At 43.8% G+C, this 27,658-nt stretch overlaps 1 pseudogene; it reads right to left on the bottom strand.

The window, feature by feature from the left end:
• The window catches only part of LOC135541553 (prolow-density lipoprotein receptor-related protein 1-like), a 31,649-nt pseudogene extending 5,699 nt beyond the window's left edge, over positions 1-25,950 (bottom strand).
• Between the last annotated feature and the right edge of the window lie 1,708 nt (positions 25,951-27,658).

Below are 27,658 nucleotides of genomic sequence, written 5' to 3'. Positions count from 1 at the left end.
TATGCTCACCTAATCCTAAAGTAGGATTAAATATGCTCACCTAATCCTAAAGTAGGATTAAATATGCTCACCTAATCCTAAAGTAGGATTAAATGCTCACCTAATCCTAAAGTAGGATTAAATATGCTCACCTAATCCTAAAGTAGGATTAAATGCTCACCTAATCCTAAAGTAGGATTAAATGCTCACCTAATCCTAAAGTAGGATTAAATGCTCACCTAATCCTAAAGTAGGATTAAATGCTCACCTAATCCTAAAGTAGGATTAAATGCTCACCTAATCCTAAAGTAGGATTAAATGCTCACCTAATCCTAAAGTAGGATTAAATGCTCACCTAATCCTAAAGTAGGATTAAATGCTCACCTAATCCTAAAGTAGGATTAAATGCTCACCTAATCCAAAAGTAGAATTAAAAATGCTCACCGAATCCTAAAGTAGGATTAAAAATGCTCACCGAATCCTAAAGTAGGATTAAAAAATGCTCACCGACCCCTAATCCTAAAGTAGGATTAAAAATGCTCACCGACCCCTAATCCTAAAGTAGGATTAAAAAATGCTCACCTACCCCTAATCCTAAAGTAGGATTAAATATGCTCAGCTAATCCTAAAGTAGGATTAAATATGCTCAGCTAATCCTAAAGTAGGATTAAATGCTCAGCTAATCCTAAAGTAGGATTAAATGCTCAGCTAATCCTAAAGTAGGATTAAATGCTCAGCTAATCCTAAAGTAGGATTAAATGCTCAGCTAATCCTAAAGTAGGATTAAATGCTCAGCTAATCCTAAAGTAGGATTAAATGCTCAGCTAATCCTAAAGTAGGATTAAATGCTCAGCTAATCCTAAAGTAGAATTAAATGCTCACCTAATCCTAAAGTAGGATTAAAAAATGCTCACCTAATCCTAAAGTAGGATTAAAAAATGCTCACCTAATCCTAAAGTAGGATTAAATGCTCACCTAATCCTAAAGTAGGATTAAATGCTCACCTAATCCTAAAGTAGGATTAAATGCTCACCTAATCCTAAAGTAGGATTAAATGCTCACCTAATCCTAAAGTAGGATTAAATGCTCACCTAATCCTAAAGTAGGATTAAATGCTCACCTAATCCTAAAGTAGGATTAAATGCTCACCTAATCCTAAAGTAGGATTAAATGCTCACCTAATCCTAAAGTAGGATTAAATGCTCACCTAATCCTAAAGTAGGATTAAATGCTCACCTAATCCTAAAGTAGGATTAAATGCTCACCTAATCCTAAAGTAGGATTAAATGCTCACCTAATCCTAAAGTAGGATTAAATGCTCACCTAATCCTAAAGTAGGATTAAATGCTCACCTAATCCTAAAGTAGGATTAAATGCTCACCTAATCCTAAAGTAGGATTAAATGCTCACCTAATCCTAAAGTAGGATTAAATGCTCACCTAAACCTAAAGTAGAATTAAAAATGCTCACCTAAACCTAAAGTAGGATAAAAAATGCTCACCGACCCCTAATCCTAAAGTAGGATTAAAAATGCTCACCGACCCCTAATCCTAAAGTAGGATTAAAAAATGCTCACCGACCCCTAATCCTAAAGTAGGATTAAAAAATGCTCACCGACCCCTAATCCTAAAGTAGGATTAAAAAATGCTCACCGACCCCTAATCCTAAAGTAGGATTAAAAAATGCTCACCGACCCCTAATCCTAAAGTAGGATTAAAAAATGCTCACCGACCCCTAATCCTAAAGTAGGATTAAATATGCTCACCGACCCCTAATCCTAAAGTAGGATTAAATATGCTCACCGACCCCTAATCCTAAAGTAGGATTAAATATGCTCACCTACCCCTAATCCTAAAGTAGGATTAAATGCTCACCTAATCCTAAAGTAGAATTAAATGCTCACCTAATCCTAAAGTAGGATTAAATGCTCACCTAATCCTAAAGTAGGATTAAATGCTCACCTAATCCTAAAGTAGGATTAAATGCTCACCTAATCCTAAAGTAGGATTAAATGCTCACCTAATCCTAAAGTAGGATTAAATGCTCACCTAATCCTAAAGTATAATTAAAAATGCTCACCTAATCCTAAAGTATAATTAAAAATGCTCACCTAATCCTAAAGTATAATTAAAAATGCTCACCTAATCCTAAAGTATAATTAAAAATGCTCACCTAATCCTAAAGTATAATTAAAAATGCTCACCTAATCCTAAAGTATAATTAAAAATGCTCACCTACCCCTAATCCTAAAGTAGGATTAAAATGCTCACCTACCCCTACCCCTAAAGTAGGATTTAAATGCTCAGCTAATCCTAAAGTAGGATTAAATGCTCAGCTAATCCTAAAGTAGGATTAAATGCTCAGCTAATCCTAAAGTAGGATTAAATGCTCAGCTAATCCTAAAGTAGAATTAAATGCTCAGCTAATCCTAAAGTAGAATTAAATGCTCAGCTAATCCTAAAGTAGGATTAAATGCTCACCTAATCCTAAAGTAGGATTTAATGCTCACCTAATCCTAAAGTAGGATTAAATGCTCACCTAATCCTAAAGTAGGATTAAATGCTCACCTAATCCTAAAGTAGGATTAAATGCTCACCTAATCCTAAAGTAGGATTAAATGCTCACCTACCCCTAATCCTAAAGTAGGATGAATTGCTCACCTACCCCTAATCCTAAAGTAGGATTTAATGCCCACACCAGCTAAAATCATCCACTTTTTCAGCTGAAAGATGATGCCCATAGTTTACCCCTGATATTGCAAAACTATTTAAGTCAATATATCATTGTTTTAGTCTATGTGTAATATATTGGATCGTGTGTTTCATGCAGTGTGTTTCATTATAAGATTAATTATATTTATATCTGACGAGGGATGGCTTTAGTTCATTTGGAACCACCTGCAAAACATGTACATGTGCGGGCTCATTACTTCCTGTTTACAACCTGGTAGTTACTACTGCTTACTGCTGTCTGCAAATGCACTTAGTTCGATCTGGAGCTGTTGAATGAGCTGACGGTGAAATGGTGAGTAAGAAAATAGCTAATATTATTATGAGCTAATTTCGTTCACTTGGCTATAGTAAGCAGCCCGGCAAGGCACACGTCAACTGAACGATGTATAATAGGCGCATCACCTAGCTAACATTAGTGACATCAAAAGTGGATGAAGACGTGAAATGTCAACACGGCTGCGATACATCGTAGTTTGTGGAGACGTTATGTACGGCAGAGCTAAAGTAGCAGCAAGAGTTGGCCTATGGGTCACTAACTATATACACGTTTGGCTTGCTAGCTAGCTATAGTATAGGTGACCTTGCGGTGACGTTCCTTCAGGAACTATTCATACCCATGGACTTATTCCACATTTTGTTGGAATAAGTCCAAATTCAAAATGGATTTGTTTTACCCATTTACAAACACTACCCCATAATGACAAAGTGAAAACATGTTTTCAGAAATTTTAGCAAGTGTATTAAATTAATTACAAAAATATCAAATTTACACAATTATTCACACCCCTGGGTCAATACATGTTAGAATCACCTTTGGCAGCGATTACAGCTGTGAGTCTCTAGGTATGTCTAAGAGCTTTGTACACCTGGATTGTACAATATTTTCACATTACTCTTAAAAAAATTATTCAAGGTCTGTCAAGTTGGTTGTTGATAATTGCTAGACAGACATTTTCAGGTCTTGCCATAGAATTTCAAGGCGATTTTAGTCAAAACTGTAACTAGGCCTCTCAGCAACATTCAACTCCAGTGTATATTTGAACTTGTATTTTAGGTTATTGTCCTGCGGAAAGGTGAATTCATCTCCCATACGGTTACTTTTTTATTCTGAGAAACTCCAGTTCTTAACGATTACAGGCCTTCACAGCCACCGCTGTGCTTGAAAACATGGCGAGTGATACTCAGTAATGTGTTGTATTGGATTTGCCCCATACTGTAAAACATTTTGTATTCTGGACAAAATGTTAATTGCTTTGCCACATTTTTGCAGTATTACTTTAGTGCCTTGTTGCAATTAGGATGCTTGTTTTGGAATATTTTTTATTCTGTACAGGCATCTTTCTTCTCACTCTGTCAATTGGGTTAGTATTGTGGAGTAACTACAATGTTGTTGATCCATCCTCAGTTTTCTCCTATAACACCTTTAAACGCTAACTGTTTTAAAGTCACAATTGGCCTCATGGTGAAAACCTTGAGCAGTTTCCTTCCTCTCCGGCTACTGAGTTGGGAAGGATGCCTGTACCTTCGTAGGATTAAATACTTGGTGTATTGATACACCATCCAAAGTGTAATTAATGACTTCACCATGCTCAAAGGGATATCCATGTCTGCATTTTTGGAAAATCTCCCTTGTCTTTGTGGTTGATTCGGTTTGAAATTCACTGTTTGACTGAGGGACCTTACAGATAATTGTATGCGTGGGGTAAAGAAGTGAGATTGACATGATTGAAAAAAAATACTAACACTATTATCATTAGGTGACTTGCTAAGCACATTTTTACTCCTGAATTTATTTAGGCTTGCCAAAACAAAGGGGTTGAATACTTGATTTGCCAGTACTAGCTAATACTACTTACTGCTTTTGTGTTACCAAACACGTCTCAAAAACTGCAAAGCTGTCTCCAAAAAGGTGTCTCTACAGTAACCTAGCTGTAGTAACCCCTCCTGTACTCCCTGTTCACCCATGACGGCCATGCACGACTCCAACACCATCATCAAGTTTGCCGATGACACAACAGTGGTAGGCCTGATCACCGACAATGACGAGACAGCCTATAGGGGAGGTCAGAGACATGACTGTGCAAGGACAACAACCTCTCCCTCAACGTGATCAAGATAAAGGAGATGATTGTGGACTACAGGAAAAGGAGGACCGAGTACACCTACTGTTCTCATCGACGGGGCTGTTGTGGATTAGATTGAGAGCTTCAAGTTCCTTGGCGTCCACATCACCAACAAACCAACATGGTCCAACCAAGACAGTCGTGAAGAGGGCACGACAAAACCTATTCCCCCTCAGGAGACTGAAAATATTTGGCATGGGTCCTCAGATCCTCAAAAGGTTCTACAGCTGCACCATCGAGAGCATCCTGACGGGTTGCATCACTGCCTGGTATGTCAACTGCTCTGCCTCCAACCGCAAGGCACTGCAGAGGGTAGTGCATCAGTACATCACTGAGATCAAGCTTCCTGCCATCCAATACCTCTATACCAGGCAGTGTCAGAGGAAGGCCCAAAAAATTGTCAGACTCCAGCCACCCTAGGCATAGACTGTTCTCTCTGCTATCGCACGGCAAGTGGTACCGGAGCGCCAAGTCTAGGTCCAAAAGGCTTCTACCCCCAAGTCAAAAGACTCCTGAACATCTAATCAAATGGCTACCCAGACTATTTGCATTGCCCCCCTCTTTTACGCTGCTGATACTCTGTTATTATCTATGCACAGTCACTTTAATAACTCTACCTACATGTACATATTACCTCAATTACATTACATTACATTTAAGTCATTTAGCAGACGCTCTTATCCAGAGCGACTTACAAATTGGTGAATTCACCTTCTGACATCCAGTGGAACAGCCACTTTACAATAGTGCATCTAAATCATTAAGGGGGGGGGGGGGGGGTGAGAAGGATTACTTATCCTACCCTTGGTCCCAGAGCGAGACGCTAGTTTCTGGCTGTGTCACTCCACTTGAGAGAGAGAGAAAGAAAGAATTACCTCGACTAACCGGTGGCCCTGCTCATTGACTCTGTACCAGTACCCCCTTTATATACCCTCGCTGTTGTTATTTTACTGCTGCTCTTTAATTATTTGTTACTTTCGGTGGGTATTTTTCTTAAAACTGCATTGTTGGGCTTGTAAGTAAGCATTTCACTGAAACGTCTACACCTGTTGTATTCGGCGCATGTGACGAATACAATTTGATCTGACAGACTCACGGTACTGGCACTGGTCCCCCAGGAAGTCAGCAGGGCAGCGGCAGGTGGGCTGGTTGCCAGCGCTGACCGTGCAGTTCCCTCCATTTTGACAGTAGTTCTTACAGGTGTGTAGGTTACAGTTGGGACCAGTGAACCCTGTCAGACAGCGACACGTAGGGGAGCCTGGGGAGGGAGAGACAGATGGTCAGACCGAGATGGACAGGATGAGAGAGGAAGAGGAGAGAGAAATTCAGGAGACTTGGCCTCTAACATCAAACTAATGTCAGGACTGCTCATTGAGGGTAAAGTCGTTGACTCAATACACGGCTGCCTAGTTGTATTATTATTCTATATGTCTCACTGTTCCTGGCTTAATGTTCTATTCTAACTCAAACAGCCTCCTGTCAGGGTAGGGTTTTCCGTAGCTCAGTTGGTAGAACATGATGCTTGCAACGCCAGGACAGTGGGTTTGATCTCCAGGACTAGCTATACTTAAAATGTATGCACACGTTACTGTAAGTCGCTATGGAAAAAATCTGCTCAGTGACATATAACGGTGCATCTGGAAAGTATTCAGAACCCTTTACTTTTTCCACATTTTGTTACGTTACAACGTTATTCTAAAATTGATTTAAATTTTTAGCCCCTCAATCTACACACAATACCCAATATGACAAAGCAAAAACAGGTTTTTAGAATTTTTTTGCAAATGTATAAAATAAAGAAAAACAGAAATATCACATCTACATAAGTATTTCAGACCCTTTACTCAGTACTTTGTTGAAGCACCTTTGGCAGCAATTACAACCGAGTCTTCTTGGGTATGACACCACAAGCTTGGCACACCTGTATTTGGAGAGTTTCTCCCATTCTTCTGCAGATCCTCTCAAGCTCTGTCATGTTGCATGAGGAGCTGCACTGCACAGCTATTTTCAGGTCTCTCCAGAGATGTTAGATCGGGTTCAAGTCTGGGCTCTGGCTGGGCCACTCAAGGACATTCAGAGACTTGTCCAGAAGCCACTCCTGCGTTTTCTTGGCTGTGTGCTTAGGGTCATTGTCTTGTTGGAAGGGGAACCTTCGCCCCAGTCCGAGGTCCTGAGTACTCCGGAGCAGATTTTCATCAGAGCTCTCTGTACTTTACTCCGTTCATCTTTCCCGGGATCCTGACTAGCCTCCCAGTCCCTGCTGCTGAAAAACTTCCCCACAACATGATGCTGCCACCACCATTATTCACCGTAGGGATGGTGCCAGGTTTCCTCCAGACGTGACGATTGGCATTCAGGCCAAAGAGTTCAATCTTGGTTTCATCAGACCAGAAAATCTTGTTTCTCATAGAGTCTTTTAGGTGCCTTTTTGGCAAACTCCAAGCGGGCTGTCATTGCTCAGTTTGGTCAGGCGGCCAGTTCTGGGAAGAATCTTGTTGTTCCATTTAAGAATGATGGAGGCCACTGTGTTCTTGGGGTCCTTTAATGCTGCAGAAATGTTTTGGTACCCTTTCGCAGATCTGTGCCTTGACACAATCCTGTCTCTGACCTCTACGGACAATTCCTTTGACCTCTCGGCTTGGTTTTTGCTCTGACATGCACTGTCAACTGTGGGACCTTATATAGACTTGTGTGTGCCTTTCCAAATAATATCTAATCAATTTAATTTACCCCAGGTGGACTCCAATCAAGTAGAAACATCTCAAGGATGATCAATGGAAAAAGGATGCACCCAAGCTCAATTTTGAGTCTCATAGCAAGGGGTCTAAATACTTATGTAAATAAGGTATCTTTTTTATTTAAAAAAATCCTGTTTTCACTTTGTCGTTATGAGGTATTGTGTGTAGATTGATGAAGAAAAAAATGATTTAATCCATTTGAGAATAAGGTTGTAACGTATAAAAATGTGGAAAAATTCAAGGGGTCTGAATACTTTCTGAATGCACTGTGTATATATACTGTATATAGTGTACTACCTGTAGGAGAGGTTGTACAGGTGCCTCTGGTCTGGCAGTAGTCCCTGCACTGGTCCACCTCACACTTGTCTCCTCCGAAGTTGGGCTGGCAGCGACACTTGGGCTGCTTCCTGGCGTTGAGGAAACAACTGCCTTCATTCAGACACTGAACATTACATGTACCACTGGGAGGAGCTGGGGGAGGAAAGGAGAGATGGGGGTGAGTGTGTGTATAATTATAGGCAGAGATGAGTGTGGATGTATGAGTGTGTGTACTCAGACAATGCAATACATGTTGAATATAACAGTTTAGGTCTAAGGGTGTTAGTGTATACTCACAAATAGGGGAGAGTGTAGGAGTAGAGAGCTCCACACAGGTGTCGTTGTCCAGAGTGTGTCCGTTTGGACAGGTACAGACTGGACCACTGGGGCTCAGCAGACACAACCACTCACACTTCTTCCTGTCACATGGGTTGGTCACTGACAGACAGAGGCCACACACATTAACCAAGTGATACAGTGATACTGGTCTGGAAGACTATCCATCATCTGTATCTGAGACCACTCACCAAACACCTGAGTCTAACTTGAGATCCTTGCAAGCCAGTCAGTTACATTGAGAGAGCAGTTGGATATTAAAATCTACTAGCAGTATAAAGGGACTGTGAAAGTCAATGCACCAGTATGCATCTACAGTATATGTATTTGTTAGTGAAGAATATGCAGTTTGGCCGGCGATGTCCACTCACTCTCTGGCTGTTTGTTGCGGTGGTAGAGCACAATGTCTGTGGCGTGGTTCATTCCTGTGGTCAGGTTCTCCATGAGGCCTTTGCCATATTTGTTGACCCGGAACACAAAGTTGTTGATGTAGGTGATGCCATAGATGTAGTCCTCAAACACGTCAATACTGAATGGGTGGTGGAGCTCTGGAACAAACAAGACAGAAAACACCACAGCTCAGACCAACTCTATAGGCTATGCTAAAATACATGATTTTTCACTTGCTGAGGATATCTGCATTTTTTATTGTTCTGATGCCAGGAGAAGACTTCACATCCACAAATGGGCCCACTTATCTAAAACCAGAACATGATTCTGTGGCTTAGCCATGTCAGGCCAGGTCTTCAGACCCAGACCAGAGCAGGTCACGCAACTGTTCTTTATGCTGGTCACAGCCACCACCGGGTTGCTGCCATTCAACCTCACACTGCCTATCACTGACAGCTTAGCATCGGCCCAGTATAGACGCTCGTTGAAGTAATCCACCGCCAGGCCTGGAGAGAGAGACAGGGGGAGGAGGAAAAAGGGGGAGGAGAGAGAGAGAGAGAGAGAGAGGGAGGAGAGAGAGAGAGAGAGGAGAGAGAGGGGGAGGAGAGAGAGAGAGAGAGAGAGGGGGGGGAGAGAGAGAGAGAGGGGGGGGAGGAGAGAGAGAGAGAGAGAGAAGTAATTGAGACATGTCAGTTGAGGCTAAGCCTATTGAGGGAAACAAAGCTCAATATAACACATCAACTAATTTGTGGAAGGATGGAGCTGTCAATCAGCCTGTAAAATGTGTGTGTATTTGTGTGCGTGTGTGTGCATGGTCTGTGTGTGCTCGCACGTGCGTGTTACCTGTTGGCCACTGGATGTTGTCCTGTACCAGTGTCTCTCTCGTGGTTCCGTCCATGGCAGCAGTCTCAATCTTAGGGTGGTTTCCCCAGTCAGCCCAGTACATGGTCCTTACGGGTACACAGGGTCAACAACCGGTTAAATAAATATCTACTTTATGTACAATTGATTTGTCACTGTAAAACTCTTTCCATCTTGAATTATCATTTAAATACAGCATCAAAATAAGGACGTGTTTCAGTACTCAGGAATTATATATCCCATTTAGCAGACGCTTTTGTCCAAAGCGACTTACAAGTCGGCTGGGCCCACCACTTTTACATATGGGTGGCCCTAGCGGGAAGCGAACCCACGACGCTTGGCGTTGCAAGCACCATGCTCTACCGACTGAGCCACACAGGACCCAATTCTCTTCCAGATCCATCACTCTAGACTGCTCTCCCACCCCCACTGTCCTCCCCTCCCCAGGCAGACTCACCCTCTTTGGGGGTCCACTACGATGGCATAGGGCTCATCGATCATGCCGGATACAAGGGTCTTGCGGTGTTGGCCTGATATCTGGGCCACCTCAATCACATCCCGGCCAGAGTCTGTCCAGTAGATGTTCCCTGCCACCCAATCCACGGCGATGCCACGGGGCATCTTCAGACCGGGGATCTGAACACAAGGAGAGGGGGAGAATGGGGAGTTAAATCATTGTGTGACACAGGGCATGGCACACAAGCAGTCAGACAGACACAGCGATACAGATGCACACACACTTACTTTTAAAAACCCAGCTCGGCTACAGCTGATATCTGAGCTGCGTGCGCACACACACACACACACACACACACACACACACACACACACACACACACACACACACCTCCAGGTTGGTGACTCTGGAGTCACTCTGGCGGCGGTTGCGGTTGTTAGGTGAGGAGGATGAGGATGGCAGCTCGTAGGAGGAGATTCTGCCCGTGTGCCAGTTGGTCCAGTAGAAGCGGTTGGTCTTGACGTGCAGGTCCATGGCGTCAATGCGCACGTTGGCATCGCCCTGGAAAGCCTGCTCGTAGCACCAGTCGGGTATGCCAGGGTCCAGACTGCGGATCTCATTGTCGTCGGCGATGTAGAGCACCTGTCTCAGGTCTGGGAGGACACAGGAAGTGAGATCACAGCCTGAGCTAGGACATCACCTCTGACTTATGGTTAAGACTCACTGTTAGGTTCTAAACAAACAGACTAAAAACTCAAAATGGGACGACTAGAAAAAGCTCAAACCAAGTTTATTCACCACCTCGGTCAAACAGCCGTTGTAGTGAGCCCCTCTATCCCAGAGGTTTCCTCTCACTTCACCTGTTCACTTCACCTGTTCACTTCACCTGTTCACTTCACCTGTTCACTTCACCTGTTCACTTCACCTGTTCACTTCACCTGTTCACTTCACCTCGAGTCCAGTTCCGCAGCTGGCCTGCCTTAAAGACTAACTAAACCGTTGCCCTTTGCCTCCCTCCTTAGGAACAGGATATGAACTTTCTGCACTTCCCTTTGTCTCACTCAGTACCTTTACATACACACATTTACTATCAACCCTTCATTGACCCAACATATACATTCCTTAAACATCAATACGTTCTAGTCTGGTAACATGAATAAGTATATTTCAAGCTCGAATCCAACAATACAATTTTCTTGCGGCGTTAAAAGCTACTTCACTCGCACACACGCATGCACACACACACTTTAGACTATATAACCACACATCCTGACACAGGCTTCAAACAGAAATTCAGACAGGTTTCTAACAGACAGAGAAGCAGTGACTAACTGATTCCCTGGTATTACTGATCCGAGCAGTACTCACTGTCAGCCTTGCAGCTGTCGCTGATCCTGGTGAAGTACTTGTGGCAGCTGCACTTGTGGGAGCCCTTGGTGTTGTTGCAGGTGTGGGAACACACTCCAAACTGGTACACTCATTCTTATCTGAGAACAAACACCCAGCAATATAATTCAGGTTACAGATCACTAGACTACACCAGACGTTTAGTCATAACAGTAACAGAGTGTATTTGGACCAGTGCTGTGGTGCTACAATGTACCTTCACATCTGTTGTTGCCTGTGGTCTGGAAGCCAAGTTTGCAGGCGCAGAAGGCCTCAGAGCCGTTCACCACACAATGGGCCTCATCACCATCGCCACACACTGTCCTGTTACTGCGGCAGTCATTCAGGGCAGAGTCTGAATAGGACGAGACAGGATAAAGAGTTAAACTTACAGAAAATTGCATGTACACACAGAGAGACAGACAGGACCGACACCACACGCACACTTCTCTTGCATGCCGAGATGACACACACCTTTCTTGTTGCAGCCGATCTCGTCAGAGCCGTAGTCCTCACAGTTGTTGAAGTAGTCACAGCGCAGGTTGGAGCTGATGCAGCGGCCGTTGGAGCACTGGAACTCATCCTTCTGACAGACTGGCGTGGTTGGAGGAGTCTCTGGAGGTACAGGGGACATTGTTAAGTCCATAACCTTCCAGTCAACTCCATAACTCTCTACCACTAGAAACAAACTCACGGCAGTTGATCTCATCACTGTTGTCCCCGCAGTTGTCAACACTGTCACAGCGCCTGGCTAATGGCAGGCAGACACGGTCGTTGTGGCAGCGGAACTGCCTTGTGGGAGGGCACTGGAATTTCTCTGAGGGACAGAAAGCGAGTTAAGAGGCGGAGAGCAGAGATGACAGGTGTTAGGTAGGAGTTGAAAGATCCTCAGGGACCATGTTCTGTTATTGATGTCAGTGGTAATGGTGGGCTCACTGCAATCATCTGGGTTCTCATCAGAGTTGTCTCCACAGTCGTCTTCTCCGTCACACTTCCAGGCCAGGGGTTTACACAGAGTGTTGTTACACTGGAACTCATCCAGGGGGCAGTGTCTACCCACTGAGACAGAGAAGAGAAAGAGTTACATTTCTCGATGAAATACATACCCACATCTTGTACTTAATGAACATCATAAGTACAGTACAATAATGTTTGTGTATAATGAATGAATGAAGTTGTATTTTCATGTAAAATCTCCAGTTAGCAACCCATCCCTTATAGGATTAACTGACACAAACAAACATTACAATTTTTTATTTTACTAGGCAGGTCAGTTAAGAACACATTCTTTTTTTCAATGACGGCCTAGGAACAGTGGGTTAACTGCCTTGTTCAGGGTCAGAACAACATTTGTACCTTGTCAGCTTGGGGATTTGAACTTGCAACCTTTCGATTACTAGTCCAATGCTCTAACCACTAGGCTACCCTGCCACCCAGGACTGTATGGATGGACAATAATTCAGTGATAATTCTCCAGTGTAAGTGTTTGTGTGTGAAACTCACCTCCGATGTCACACTTCTCCTCGTCACTGCCGTCCATACAGTCAGGGTCTGCGTCACAGCGCCAGCGGATGGGGATACAGTGGCTGTTCTCACACTGGAACTGATCCCTGTCACACTTCACATCACAGCCGTTCTGCAACAGGACACACAGGACATCATTATTATTATCATCATATCACTCTGATTCAGAAGGGTTAGGTTAAATGCAGAGGACTAATTGTGGTTGAATGCAGTCAGTTGTGCAACTGACTAGGTTTGCCCCTTTCCCTAATATGTTACTCTAATGACAATGCCATTCATGTGTAAAGGAACAAACCTCTATAGTCCATTAATGTATTCATTGTGACAATGAGCTAGGACTTGTAGGATGGCAGTGATTATTCACATCACTAAGCTTTAACAAGAGAGCATGGAGCAGTGAGGGACTTTTCCCTTTCCATTCATTTGATGTGTGTAATTTTCCACTATTTTCAATAATGGTTTGTGTCACTGTACCTCGTCTGATCCATCAGCACAGTCATGGTCTCCATCACACGTCCACCTCCCGGCAATGCAGCGACCATTTGTACAGGAAAACTCACTCTCTGAACACTGCCTCGGCACTGGAGGGAGAGAGGAGATGTGAGGAGAGAGGGAGGAGGGGAGATGAAGGTTTGTGGGAAAGAATAAGAACTTCCAGACACAGACATTTCACAGAAAGTCATGAGGGTAAATGGCTGTAACGATGGGGGAAAAGACTGGTAAAGGGACAAATGAAGGATTGGGGAATGGGGATGGGAGTACAAGGGGTCACATGGTACAGCAGGGGTCTAGAAGGCTAGTAGGATTGGGGAATGGGGATGGGAGTACAATGGGTCACATGGTACAGCAGGGGTCTAGAAGGCTAGTAGGATTGGGGAATGGGGATGGGAGTACAATGGGTCACATGGTACAGCAGGGGTCTAGAAGGCTAGTAGGATTGGGGAATGGGGATGGGAGTACAATGGGTCACATGGTACAGCAGGGGTCTAGAAGGCTAGTAGGATTGGGGAATGGGGATGGGAGTACAATGGGTCACATGGTACAGCAGGGGTCTAGAAGGCTAGTAGGATTGGGGAATGGGGATGGGAGTACAATGGGTCACATGGTACAGCAGGGGTCTAGAAGGCTAGTAGGATTGGGCAGGATCTTGGAATCTGGATAGAGTAAGTCCACTTTTTAAGATACGAGGCAGGGAGGATAGTTACTTTTTAAATGTTTTGTATATCTATTTTTCCTAATGGGTATAGGAGGGATAGTTACTGTAGGAAGACGTTTGGGTAGATTGGGGGGGGGGGGTCAGAGGTAGGTTGGGGGTTTTGGGGTGTTTGTGCTGATAGTGAAGAGACCTACTGCTAACCCACGTCAACAGGCCAGTGTGAAATGCAGAATAAACATGAGATGAGGTGTGCAAATGGTCACAAAGTAAATCAAAGCAAAACAAATCTTGACCGTGCAGTGCAGTTGAGAGAACAAACAACAATCAACTATTTATCCTTTACAAACTATTAAATGATCTGTTAATGGGAACCTATGTGGCTGAAACCATTCAGTGAAAGAAAGTCTGTCCAGATGAAGGCAGATGTACTATACACCTATTCTGTAGCTCTTATCTACCCATAATGATAAGGGCATGAGGCAGGAACACTAGCGATAGCCCTGGCCTCAAATACATAAAGGGGAGCCTGAAGACAGGAAAGAGGGGACCTACCACATTTGTCCTCATCAGAGTTGTCTCCACAGTCGTTGTCATAGTCACACTGCCAGCGACCAGGGACACAACGGTTGTTTTTACAGCGGAACCGGTACGGCTCACACGTCCTCTCTTCTGAGGACACAACAAATACCGTCAGAGTAGGAAGGAATTATATCAGATATTGTAATAATAGACAATTATGTAAAACACAGAACACAAAAGATGCTTGGGAATCTCTCCATTCCTTTCGGTTCCCCCCCATCCCTCCTGCGTCTTAATGTCTGTACCCCATCCTTCTCTCCATCCCTCACCACACTCCTCCTTGGGTTCGTCTGATCCGTCTCCACAGTCGTCCTCTCCGTCACACTTCCATCGGGCCGGGATGCAGTGACCAGAGTCCTTACAGCGGACCTCATCCACACCACACGTCATCTGGGCTGGGGAGGGAGGGGGAGCGAGAGATATCGGGGGGGGGTGTTAGATATCATAGAATAAAAGCAGGGAGGTAGAAAGTGGGAGGGACAGTGGTCAAAAACTGTAGAGAAGATGTTGCAAATTTACATCAAATTTCCTGCAATTGTACACATTTTTCCATAGTGTGGAGAGAACTGATTGTATCTTTTAATAAGATATCTGATTCAACCGTAAACTACAAGTTTAGATAGCTTGCTAGACTAATTTACTACTAAAATATATATATATATATAGCTGGCAAGGGCTAATTGAGTGATTGTCAGTGACTGATATAAGACAAAAACTGCACAACTAAATTTCAAAATTGCATCTAGTGTATTGTACTATTCTAACTCTCAACAGTAAGTCCATCCGGACCTTTGCCACATTTGCATGACCGGACCTTCTTAAATAGTACTCAAATTCACCTGGTATAAAAAAATAAGGAAGAGGAATCAAGGAGAAAGAGAGCGATGTTAGATGTCACAGTAGACTGGGTCCTTACTGCAGTTGGCAGGCTCATCAGATCCATCCACACAGTCATTGTCCCTGTCACACACCCAGACACGAGGGATACAGCGCTTGGTGATGGCACACTGGAACTGGTTAGGAGCACACGTCACATCCGCTACGGGGGACAGAGGAGAAGAGACAGTCACTTACCAATATCCGTACATGATGCATGGCTTTTTCTCCTAGTCTCCAAGTCTTTCTTAACATTGATTTTAAATAATTATACATTTAATTTCAATGTGCGGAGAACATATAGTTTGAAACGAACACGAAACCCTGATGTAAAAAGACTAGAAGTTGGTGCAGTACACTACAGCTTGGATATCCTCCGTATTCAGGGTTAAAGCAAAACAAACCCCATGACTGAACCTGAAGGGGATCTCAGATGGATTCTCTGGGGCCAAGTTAACCTCCCCTTTCATGTAAGAAAGTCATCATTCTTTTAGGGAAAGAGGGAATTCATCATGCTTTTAGGGATATCATTTTGTACATGTATTAAATTGCGAGCTTGACCAATTCCAATCCCTTGCTCAGGGTCCTCCCCATGATATGTTTTATGAAGAAGGACTGAGAAGCTCAGTTAAAGTACACTACATGACCAAACATATGTTGACACCTGCTCGTCAAACATCTCATTCCAAAATCATGGGCATAATATGGAGTTGGTCCCCCCTTTGCTGCCTTCACTCTTCTGGGAAGTCTTTCCACTAGATGGTAGAACATTGCTGCGGGGACTTGCTTCCATTCAACCACAACAGCATTAGTGAGAGCAAGAGCAATCCCATTCTGTGAGCTTTTGTGGCCTACAACTTTGTGGCTGAGCCATTTTTGCTTCTAGATGTTTCCAATAACAGCACTTACAATTGACTGAGGCAGCTGTAGCAGGGCAAAAATGTTACAAACTAACTTGTTGGAAAGGTTGCATCCTATGACGGTGCCACGTTGACAGTCACTGAGCTCTTCAGTAAGGTCGTTCTACTGCCAATATTTGTCTATCAAGATTGCATGGCTTTGTGCTCGATTTATACCCCTGTCAGCATACATACATAAAAAATATATATTGGGGGGATAATTACATTTATGGAAGCTACAATCCGCAATATTAAAACTGATCTACCCCCTAAAAATGAGAAAACAACCCCTCCAGAATCCATATGACGGAAATCCGTTGCAGTGACGGAGAACTTTAACACCTGTACATATTCCCTCTCTTTAACCTCTTCATACTAGTCAATACAATAGTCAAGGCTAGTCACGACACTCTTTCTCGTCCTCTCCCTCTCCACAGTTGTCCTGGCCGTTACAGCGGAAGATCCCTGGAATACAGCGGCTGGGGTGGCTACACTTAAACTGGCTGGGCAGACACACGTGGATGTCACAGTTGGCCTCGTCAGAGTTGTCCTGGCAGTCATTGTCTCCGTCACAGATGTAGGCTGGGTTGGTACAGATGCCTGTACCACACTGGAACTGGCCGGGCCTGCACTTGAACTCCGCTTCAGGGGATGCCAATACAACATCAGTCAACCAGGATTTTAGTACAGTGCAGCTATGATAGTTAGTGTTCATGGACTAGGACTATCTGTCACTCACGGCATTCCGCAGGCTCGTCTGACCGGTCCCCACAATCATCCTCTGTGTCACACTTCCACCAGAACGGAATGCACTTGTCGTTCTTACACACAAACTGCAGAGAAAGAGAGAAGAAGAGACGGATAGAGAATGGGAAAAGCAAGAGGGACCGAGGAAGAAAGAGAGAAGAAGAGACGGATAGAGAATGGGAAAAGCAAGAGGGACCGAGGAAGAAAGCGAGAAGAAGAGACGGATAGAGAATGGGAAAAGCAAGAGGGACCGAGGAAGAAAGAGACGGTGGAGGAAGAGAGGAAAGATTGATTCTGAGCACAAAGGCAGAGAAGGACACACAACATCATGAAACAGCTAAGAGACAAGTTGGTTAAACTCACCTGGCTGGCGGTGCAGTTGGACATACACTGCCTCCCATCACTAGCCAGGTAGAAGTTAGTGGGACAGGCACATTTGTACCCCCCACCAGGCGACAGCAGGCACAGGTTACTGCATCGTCCGTTGTTTGTCTGACACAGGTGATTGGCCACTATGGGTTAACCAAACACACACACACAATAGGCCCAGGTCAGGGGAGTGCAGGCACACGTCGATACATGACGAGGTGTTCAGGTGGAGGTAACAGTAGACTTACTCAAACCCTCTGGCTGGCGGTAAGGGTGGTAGATGTGGACGTCCATGGGCCGGTGGAGCGTGCTGATCAGCATGGTCTTGTTGGTGCCCTGGGTCTTGTGACACCTGTTGATGGACTTGGTCTCCCAGTCTGTCCAGTAGATGTACTCCTCAAACAGAGTCATGGCAAAGATGTGGGGGATGTCCTGACGCAGCACTGCAGGGTGGGGAAACACACAGAGAAACAGACACGTCAGAAACAAGCAGCAAGTCTGCCAACAGTGATGTATTTACTGATGAGAATGTGTGGTGTGTATAATGTATGTGAGTTCTGTTTAATGTGTGTGTTGTAATAACAATATATGTATCAAAAGATGTGTGTATGATATTGTGTGTGAGAGAGTGTGTTACCAGTGTGTCTGTTGGTTCCGTCCAGGCTGGCGAACTCAATGTAGTCCTCTCTGGCATCGGCCCAGTAGATGTGGTCGTTGATGAAGTCCAGAGTGAGGCCGTTGGGCCAGGTGATCCTGTCCTCTACAATCACAGTCCTGTTGGAGCCGTCCATCCCTATCCTCCCTATGTGGGGGTTGTCACCCCAGTCTGACCAGTACAGGTACCTGGTAGGGACACAGCTCAGTGAGGCTTCAGAACCACTCAGAACACCCATGCGAGTGGTCATAATATCACACTAAATGTTCAGCAAAGTGAGGATCAATGCCATTCTCTCTTGTACTAAAATAATCAACCCTATATACTCAACATTTGATACACTATAGTCAATATTTGAGCAGCACTCATCAATGAGAAAATATTAAAGGAATTTAACCAGTTCCCGCTTCTTATTTGTAGTTATGTTTATGTTCATACCCGTTTCGTACATCGACCGCCACAGTGCGTGGTTCCCTCAGACCGGTGTTGACCAGGACCATCCGGTAGGCCCCAGTCAGCTTGGACACCTCAATGGTGTCCCGCCCCTTGTCACACCAGTACAGGTTCCCTCCCACCCAATCAACAGCTAGACCATCAGGGTTGTAGATACTTATCTTGTATTTGAAAGAGTTTAATAGATGCAACACATGCTGTTTGTTAATGGCTGTGTTTTCTCTTTCAGGCTGATACAGAGAGATTCATCTATGCTTGTATTACAAGCAGGCTTGACTACTGTAATGCTCTCCTGTCTGGTCTACATACAGAATGCTTCAGCACGGGTACCGACCAAGACCAGAGAGCACACATTACATCGGTTTCAAGGTCTCTGCATTGGCTGCCTGTGAGTTTTAGAATTCATTATAAGATTATTCTATTGGTTTTTAAATCAATCCACGATTGTCCACCCCAATACATGTCAGACATGCTTTTAAGTTATGTATCCAGTAGATCCCTCAGGTCCTCTGGCACTGACCTTTTAACTATCTCAAAGCCTAAGACCAAGAGGCAGCCTTTAGTTATTATGCCCCCAGAATAGCCTCCCAGAGAGAACCTGAGGCTGGCCTAAACTGTGGACATATTTAAAACGTCTTTTTGGCCCTGCTTTTCCTTAGTGTGCTTATTAGTCATTCAGTTTTTGTTATTGTTTTTTAAATATATTTTTTTAAATCTTATCTTTGTTGTGTAGTAAATATTTCAGCTTTTATTTGTTTGTTTTTTTATTTGTTTTTTCCTGTGAAGAACATTGTGTAGCTGCATTCCATGTCTGAAATGTGCTGTATAAATAAAGCTTGATTTGATTTAGAAGAATGTTTGTGTTTTAATGTACACTCTTGAGTCCAGAAGGACAACACCCAGGAAACATTTTAGATCTTGCAGTTCATTGTGTGTGTGTTTAAGTGTCTATCTTTGTGTGGATGTGTGTGTGCATGCGTCCACATGTGTATGCTCACCTGGGCAGTTCCTCTCGTCAGAGTAGTCTCCACAGTCGTTGGCTCCGTCACACACCCAGGAGGGGGCGTAACAGAGGCTGGTGAACTCACACTTCTGGAAGATCACACCCTTCACCCCCAGACGGAAGTAGCTGGAACAGTCAGTGGCTGCAGAACAGAGGGCAAAGGTTAAACAGTGAGTCTTATAAAGTCAGTCTAAAAACAAATCTAGTTTACTAGCTTCAGCATCATATCTAACTAAGGTTACATTATACAGAGCAATCCTGCTGAGGTAGTCTATAGTTAAGTCTGGTTTAGAGTTACATTTGATGTTAGATTTAGTTGAGTCTAGTCTAAAGGTTAGTCTGTGATCTTTCATGAGTTCATGAGTCAAGAGTTAGGTCTGGGTTAGAGTTTAAACAATTCTTAGGTTTAGTTGAAACTAGGGTCTTAAGTTTGTCGGGCGTTCTAAGTTGACTCACAGCAGTTCATCTCATCGCTGGCATCTTCACAGTCCACCACCTGGTTACACTTGGTTGAGTTGGTGATGCAGCATCCGTCTCTGCACTGAAACTGCTCTGCTGTGCACAGGGTGGCTGGAACACACACACGATACGCTGGTGAAATACTACACACAAACATGTCCACAGAAAATCACCACAAACTACCCCCCAGAGAGTACACTGCATGAGATAGCTAGCACTGCTTACTGTTGCAAAAGAGTTCGTCTGAGTTGTCCCCACAATCGTCCTGTCCGTTACACCAGGAGCTGTGTCCCACACACCGGCCGTTTACACACCGCCTGTAGCCCTTCTTACATATACGGTTAGCTGGAGACGAGGGTCAGGAGAAAATAACATTAGAAACATTACATTATGCCTCCCAAGTGGTGCAGTGGTCTAAGGCACTGCATCGCAGTGTTGCCGCATCACTGTAGCCTGGGGTTTGATCCCAGGCTGTGTCATTGCCGGCCATGACCGGGAGTCCCATAAGGCGGCTGGGTTAAGCAGGTGGGTGTTAAGTTTGGGGTCATGTTTTGGAGGACGCACGACTCAACCTTCGCCCCTCCAGAGTCCATTGGAGAGTTGCAGCGATGAGACAAGATCGTAATCTCATAATTGGGGAGCAAAAGTGGGTAAAATTTACATTATGGCTTATAGAGGTACTGTAATTTCCCTGTCTCTCTCACTCACCGCAGTAGGACTGTTTCTCGTCTGATTTGTCATATATTATACTTGTCCATGTATAAATGTGTGCCACGTAAAATATGTGCCATGTAAAAAGCTAATGTTTAAGTTCCTTGCTCAGAACATGAGAACATATAAAAATTGGTGGTTCCTTTTAACATGAGACATCAATATTCCAAGGTAAGAGGTTTTAGGTTGTAGTTAATTTGGTATTTATAAGACTATTTCTCTCTATATCATTTGTATTTCATATACCTTTGACTATTGGATGTTCTTATAGGCACTATAGTATTGTCAGTGTAACAGTATAGCTTCAGGAACACAGACAACAGCCACACTCGATGCATCGTAACCCATCGCTCCACAGGCAAGTCAGTTAAGAACAAATTCTTATTTTCAATGACTGCCTAGGAACAGTGGGTTAACTGTCTGTTCAGGGGCAGAACGACAGATTTTGTACCTTGTCAGCTCGGGGATTTGAACTTGCAACCTTTCGGTTACTAGTCCAATGCTCTAACTACTAGGCTACCCTGCCGCCCTGCCCTACTCCAAATCTAAAAGCAAGTGACGTTTGAAGCAGTATTAGCGCACACCCAGCTAACTAGCTAGCCATTTAACATTGGTTATTAGGCTGATAGGCTTGATGATAACGGGCCTGCTGCTGCTCAGTCTGACTGCTCTATCAAATCAGACTTAATTATAACATAATAACACACAGAAATACGAGCCTTTGGTCATTAATATGATCGAATACGGAAAATATAATTTTGAAAACAAGACGTTTATTCTTTCAGTGAAATACAGAACCGTTCGGTATTTTATTTAACAGGTGACATCCCCAAGTCTAAATATTCTTGTTACATTGCACAACATTCAATGTAAGTCATAATTACATAAAATTCTGGCAAATTAGTTCACCAGGCAGCCCAAACTGTTGCATATACCCTGACTCTGTGTGCAATGAACACAAGAGAAATTACAGTTTCACCTGGTTAATATTGCCTGCTAAACTGGATTAGTATTATAACTTGTAATTGTGATTGATTGTGTTTTATAAGATAAGTTTAATGCTAGCTAGCAATTTACCTTGGCTTCTACTGCATTCGCGTAACAGGCAGGCTACTCTTGGAGTGCAATGGTTAACTGTGCGGTTGTAAGATTGGAACCCCTGAGCTGACAAGGTGAAGATCTGTCGTTCTGCCCCTGAACAAGGTAGTTAACCTACAGTTCCTAGGCAGTCATTGAAAAGAAGAATGTGTTCTTAACTGACTTGCCTAGTTAAATAAAAAAGGTATATACAAATAAAATAAAAATTGTAAAAAATACCGATTTCCGATTGTTATTGAAACTTGAAATCGGCCCTAATTAAATCAGCCATTCCGATGAATCGGTCGACCTCTAATCCAGATGTCATTACTGATAGGTGGTTAAGAAAGTATTTTGAATACTGATGTTAACCATTCTGGTTATAACCTTTTTCGGCAAGACAGATCTTCCAAAGGTGACCTGTCCTGATCTGTCAACGCCACTTGCTAAAAAACTTTTTTATGGTATCTATGGCCAACAGATGCTCATCTGTATTCCCAGTCATGTGACATTCACAGATTATGAATCATGAATTATTTGTATTTGTTTTCCATATGAACTCAAACTCAGTAAAATTGTTGCGTTTATTTTTGTTCAGTATAATAGGAGTGCTCATATGCTTTATACCGTAATCCTGATAGTTATTTCCATTATGGGGTGATGTCACCCATCCCTTGTAAGTGGTGCCACATGTGTATGAAAGTTTATTCAATAAAATGAATATGGGTGGCGCAGTGGTTAAGGGCTCTGTACTGCAACGCCAGCTGTGCCATCAGAGACTCTGGGTTCGCGCCCAGGCTCTGTCATAACCGGCTGCGACCGGGAGGTCCGTGGGGCGACGCACAATTGGCCTAGCGTCGTCCGGGTTAGGGAGAGCTTGGTCGGTAGGGATGTCCTTTTCTCATCGCGCACCAGCGACTCCTGTGGCGGGACGGGCGCAGTGCGCGCTAACCAAGGTTGCCAGGTACACGGTGTTGGTGCGGCTGGCTTCCGGGTTGGATGTGCGCTGTGTTAAGAAGCAGTGCGGCTGGTTGGGTTGTGTATCGGAGGACGCATGACTTTCAACCTTAGTCTCTCCCGAGCCTGTACAGGAATTGTAGCGATGAGACAAGAGAGTAGCTACTACAACAATTGGATACCACGAAAAAGGGGTAAAAATAAAATAAATAAAAAGTGAATATGTCCCACAACCCGCGAGCACTAGGCCCACCCTATTCCAGTCCACCTAGGCGGCTGGCATGCTGCAATACAAGTCCTGTGCTAGTGTGCCTAACCTGGCTGACTTAGGTAAATAGCCAGGCAGCTGTATAAATGGAGCACCATGTTAACTGAGGGTTGAGTCAACTTGGACAAGAGCATGGTATTGGAGCAGAGAGGCAGGACTAGGGAGTGGAGAAAGAGTGGGAGACTGCAGAACTCTCCTTTGCCCAGTACAGTCAATGTTAAGTATTAAGACTTCCACCCATTTCTCACGTTCATGGCTCCTCTCATCAGTCTATGCAAATCATTCCTCCTTCCTCATCTTGACTGTCAACACCAAGAAGAACTGAGAACTCCATCTGGAGTGAGTGAGTGGTAACCATCCCGCTCACCCCACACATCCCATCCCCAACACTCCACATACTTCCCAGATGAATGACCTTTCTCTATCCAGATGTTCCTGGAAGGGGTGGGGTGAGGGGGAATGGCCCTCCGATTCATATGGTCTCTCATCCCCTTCCCTTTCAAACCCCTTTTGGCTCTGGGATGTCAACAAGCTTGTGATGTAAATTTAACACCTCTGCAGTGAAGAAATACCCCCAAATTGGGGCTTCAATTGAATTTCCATTTTCTTAACAGGGCTCCCTGTAACACAGCCCATTGGCCAAGTCAGGTGACCACAGTACGTCACTGACATAGGAGGAGACACAGCCCAAGTGCTGCCTACTATGTTTTACAAACAGGGTAAAAAACAGCATGACATGACATTTTTCTGTGTCAAGGTCCATAGCTGCAGGAAGTAGCGCCCCCAAATTAACAGCTCTCAATGGACGATTTCAGACTATTAGATGAGATTTCCCTTGAGAAGAAAGTGCATTTGGGGTCCAATTAAACACAGGGTATGTTGATGGTTCAGGACCTTGGTCTTCAATACAGTATCTGAACAAGGATGGGGCAAAGGCTTCATGATAAGAAAGGCATGATTTGAAGAGGCATGTAGACCTATATCCCCAGTATGGTCAATGTATTATCCATCGCCAACTAAATTACTTACATTGCAATTATGAGTCCCAGATGATAATTCCTAATGTTTTCCAGACAAACCCAACATCTGTGATTAGCAGTTCTTTAGAATAGATAATGAGTACCTATATTATGAAGGAGGGCTTTAGGGCATACAAACATTCTATGGTACCAACAATGCATTACCCTGAACAGAAATATCGTATGTTTAGCAGTGCTGGGACAAAAACTGCAACTGGTTAACTCAAGAATCATTCTTAAAGTCTGACACCTCGTTGAACACGCCCTTTTCCTGTATGAAGTGTACGCTAGTAATTTGGGGTGTCCAATCAAGGTTGGGTGTCGCTTTAATGTATAAAACAAAGTTATGGGCAGCACAGAAGACTCTGGAGCCACTCAGACGTCGGACAATTGCAAACTCCTTCGGCTTATATGTTGTTTTAAAGTTGGTTAGCCTTCCAGAAGGCCTCATGCTTATCACCCTCATCAGCATGTTGCATTGAATAAAGAGACAGGGTGAGGAGTTGTGACTTGGAATACAGAGGCTTTAAGCCTGAACACTTTCTTTAGGAAAGCAGCTGCGTTGGTGTTTGATGAAAATAAACTGAGCAAGCTCATGAAATAAGCAGGCCTTGCCGTTTAAAGATTTACACAACACAGGCTATATGAAATCAAGTAAAGAAAACTGGTAGGCTACAGGTATTTCACGAGAAGTAGCCGATTTAACGACAACCAATGCAGTACTAATTCGATATTGATAAGGAGCTGAAAGTGGACGCCAGTAAGCAGTTGCAACATAGTAGCCTCAACCCTCATCGTCATGGCATATGTCAAAATAAATGGCTACTTAATGACTGATTACATTTTGTCTGTAACCAAAGACCAAGCTACATGAATGCAGATGTGACAATGTATCGCATCGTTTTCTGTGAGGAATATCACAATTTAACATTCGCAACAAAATAACTCGATTATTCAACGGAGTTGTGGCAATTGATAACAGATGTTCATTCCAATGGCTGGTAGCCTACACAAATAAGTAACTTTCCTTGCTGCTCACGTCACACCTCCACAGAGTGTCTGTGTTGATTGATAAACTAAATTGCCACAGCCTAATCACTTGAGCGCAAATGTGTATTCCAGTAGCAATGTACCGGGCAAACATAAGGCTATGTGCGATCATTTCTGCCTAAGCGATTCAAACGGTCTTTTCTGAAAGTGGTTCAAGAAGAGGCAGTAAGGACAGGCGCGTAAAAGACAATTAGTTAAGGTGATACTTGCAAACCAGTGCTGCTTACCGTCGATGGCTCTGGCTGGAACGATTACTTCCAAACTGTGCAAGAATCCAAAAAAAAGCAACCCAAGCACCAGCGTGTTTGCTGCGGCGCGCGACATTATCTTGTTTGGAATATTTCAAACGAAATAAAACTCAGACACCACAGCTTTTAAGTCCCATCAAGCGGGAGTTCGCAGGCAGTCCACGAAATGTTGGCGTGCTCTTGCGATGCTCTTCTGATATGCGCAACGGAGCTGCAAGGGCTTTGTGCCCGCAACGAGAATAAAAACGGCATATTCTCTCGGAGCTAAAGCCAAGGCTTCTCAAGCCCCTGGAATGCTACGGATTCATTTAATGCATGGATACCATGTCACCTAGCTAGTTGGAATTATCTGTTAGTTTTGCTGCACATGAAGGCAGGGGAGAGACAGCGTCTATGTGCCCAAACCATAAGGGGGTGTCATTTTCTTTGTTCTCCGTGATAGCCAGAGATACAGTTCTGACAGCAACTGCAGGAAAAACAAGTAATAGCAATTTGTCGTTCCCCAACACCACCACCTTTGTTGCTGGTGGTAGCATAGAATGAGTCGCGAGTGAGCCTCAACCCGTTAAACCGGCTGATGTTTGTGACGTCGGTATACCAATGGCTGGCCACATCTCTGTCCACGAGCATTCAGCGTGCTAGGCGACCATTGGCCAAATACTTTTCGGTGACAATTTCCACGAATCAAACTAAAGGGCGATGAGTGTATGTTTATCATAGTGGCATCGATTTTTCGATGTCTCAAATGGTTATAATATGTTTCATTAAAATGCTAGTGGCATAATCAACTCCTCATCCAAAAGCTGTTCCCGATGCCAATAAGGGAAATCATTCAATTGAAATAAATTAATTAGGCCCTAATCTAAGGATTTCACATGACTGGGTAGGGGTGCAGCCATGGGAGGGCCTTAGGCCCACTCACTTGGGAGCCAGGCCCAGCCATTCTCCCCACAAAGGGGCTTTATTACAGACATAAATACTTGAGACATCTGTAGCATTGTGTTGTGTGACAGAACTGCAGTTTAAAGGGGCTTTTTTGTGTGTGTCCCCCAGCACAAGGTGCACCTGTGTAATGACCATGCTGTTTAATCAGCTTCTTGATACGCTACACCTGTCAGATGGATTAAATAATTTGTTTAAGGAGAAATGCTCACTAACAGGGAAGTAAACAAATGTGTGCACAACATTTTGAAGAAATAAGCTTTTTGAGTGTATGGAACATTTCTGGGATTTTTTTATTTCAGCTCATGAAACATGGGATCAACAATTTACATGTTGCATTTATATATTTTTTCAGTATAGATAGGCCTACAGTGTCACGGCAACCTTGATTTGTTTGTGTCATAGCAGAGAAACACATTTATGAAAACATGACATAATTTTGATCTATTTATGTTTGGGTAAAGGTGCATATTTCAGAAGTGTTAACATAGTCATATTACAGATGTATAATTAATTGGCACTGTTTTCAGGACTCTATCTAAACAGTAGAAAACTTTGTTTCTGGGATAGGGGCTAAAACATCCCATAATACATAAAAAATGAACTGTGAACAGTGTTGAGCAGTACATGCTAAAAACTGCATACCCTAACACAATGTTTATGTATGTACACAGAGGAAGATTAATAGCCTATGATAGCCTATTCCCTCCGTAAGGCTATCAAACAAGCTAAGCGTCAGTACAGAGACAAAGTAGAATCTCAATTCAACGGCTCAGACACAAGAGGCATGTGGCAGGGTCTACAGTCAATCACGGACTACAGGAAGAAATCCAGCCCAGTCACGGACCAGGATGTCTTGCTCCCAGGCAGACTAAATAACTTTTTTGCCCGCTTTGAGGACAATACAGTGCCACTGACATGGCCTGCAAGGGAAACATGCGGTCTCTCCTTCACTGCAGCCGAGGTGAGTAAAACATTTAAACGTGTTAACCCTCGCAAGGCTGCAGGCCCAGACGGCATCCCCAGCCGCGCCCTCAGAGCATGCGCAGACCAGCTGGCTGGTGTGTTTACGGACATATTCAATCAATCCCTATACCAGTCTGCTGTTCCCACATGCTTCAAGAGGGCCACCATTGTTCCTGTTCCCAAAAAGCTAAGGTAACTGAGCTAAACGTCTATCGCCCGTAGCACTCACTTCCGTCATCATGAAGTGCTTTGAGACCCCTGTGCAACTGAGATGGTGAGAGACTAGTCAAGGACCATATCACCTCCACCCTACCTGACACCCTAGACCCACTCCAATTTGCTTACCGCCCAAATAGGTCCACAGACGATGCAATCTCAAC

The sequence above is a fragment of the Oncorhynchus masou genome, chromosome 6, assembly GCF_036934945.1.
Source record: "Oncorhynchus masou masou isolate Uvic2021 chromosome 6, UVic_Omas_1.1, whole genome shotgun sequence".
Lineage (NCBI taxonomy): Eukaryota > Metazoa > Chordata > Actinopteri > Salmoniformes > Salmonidae > Oncorhynchus > Oncorhynchus masou.
This window is presented reverse-complemented; position numbering and strand designations above follow the sequence as displayed.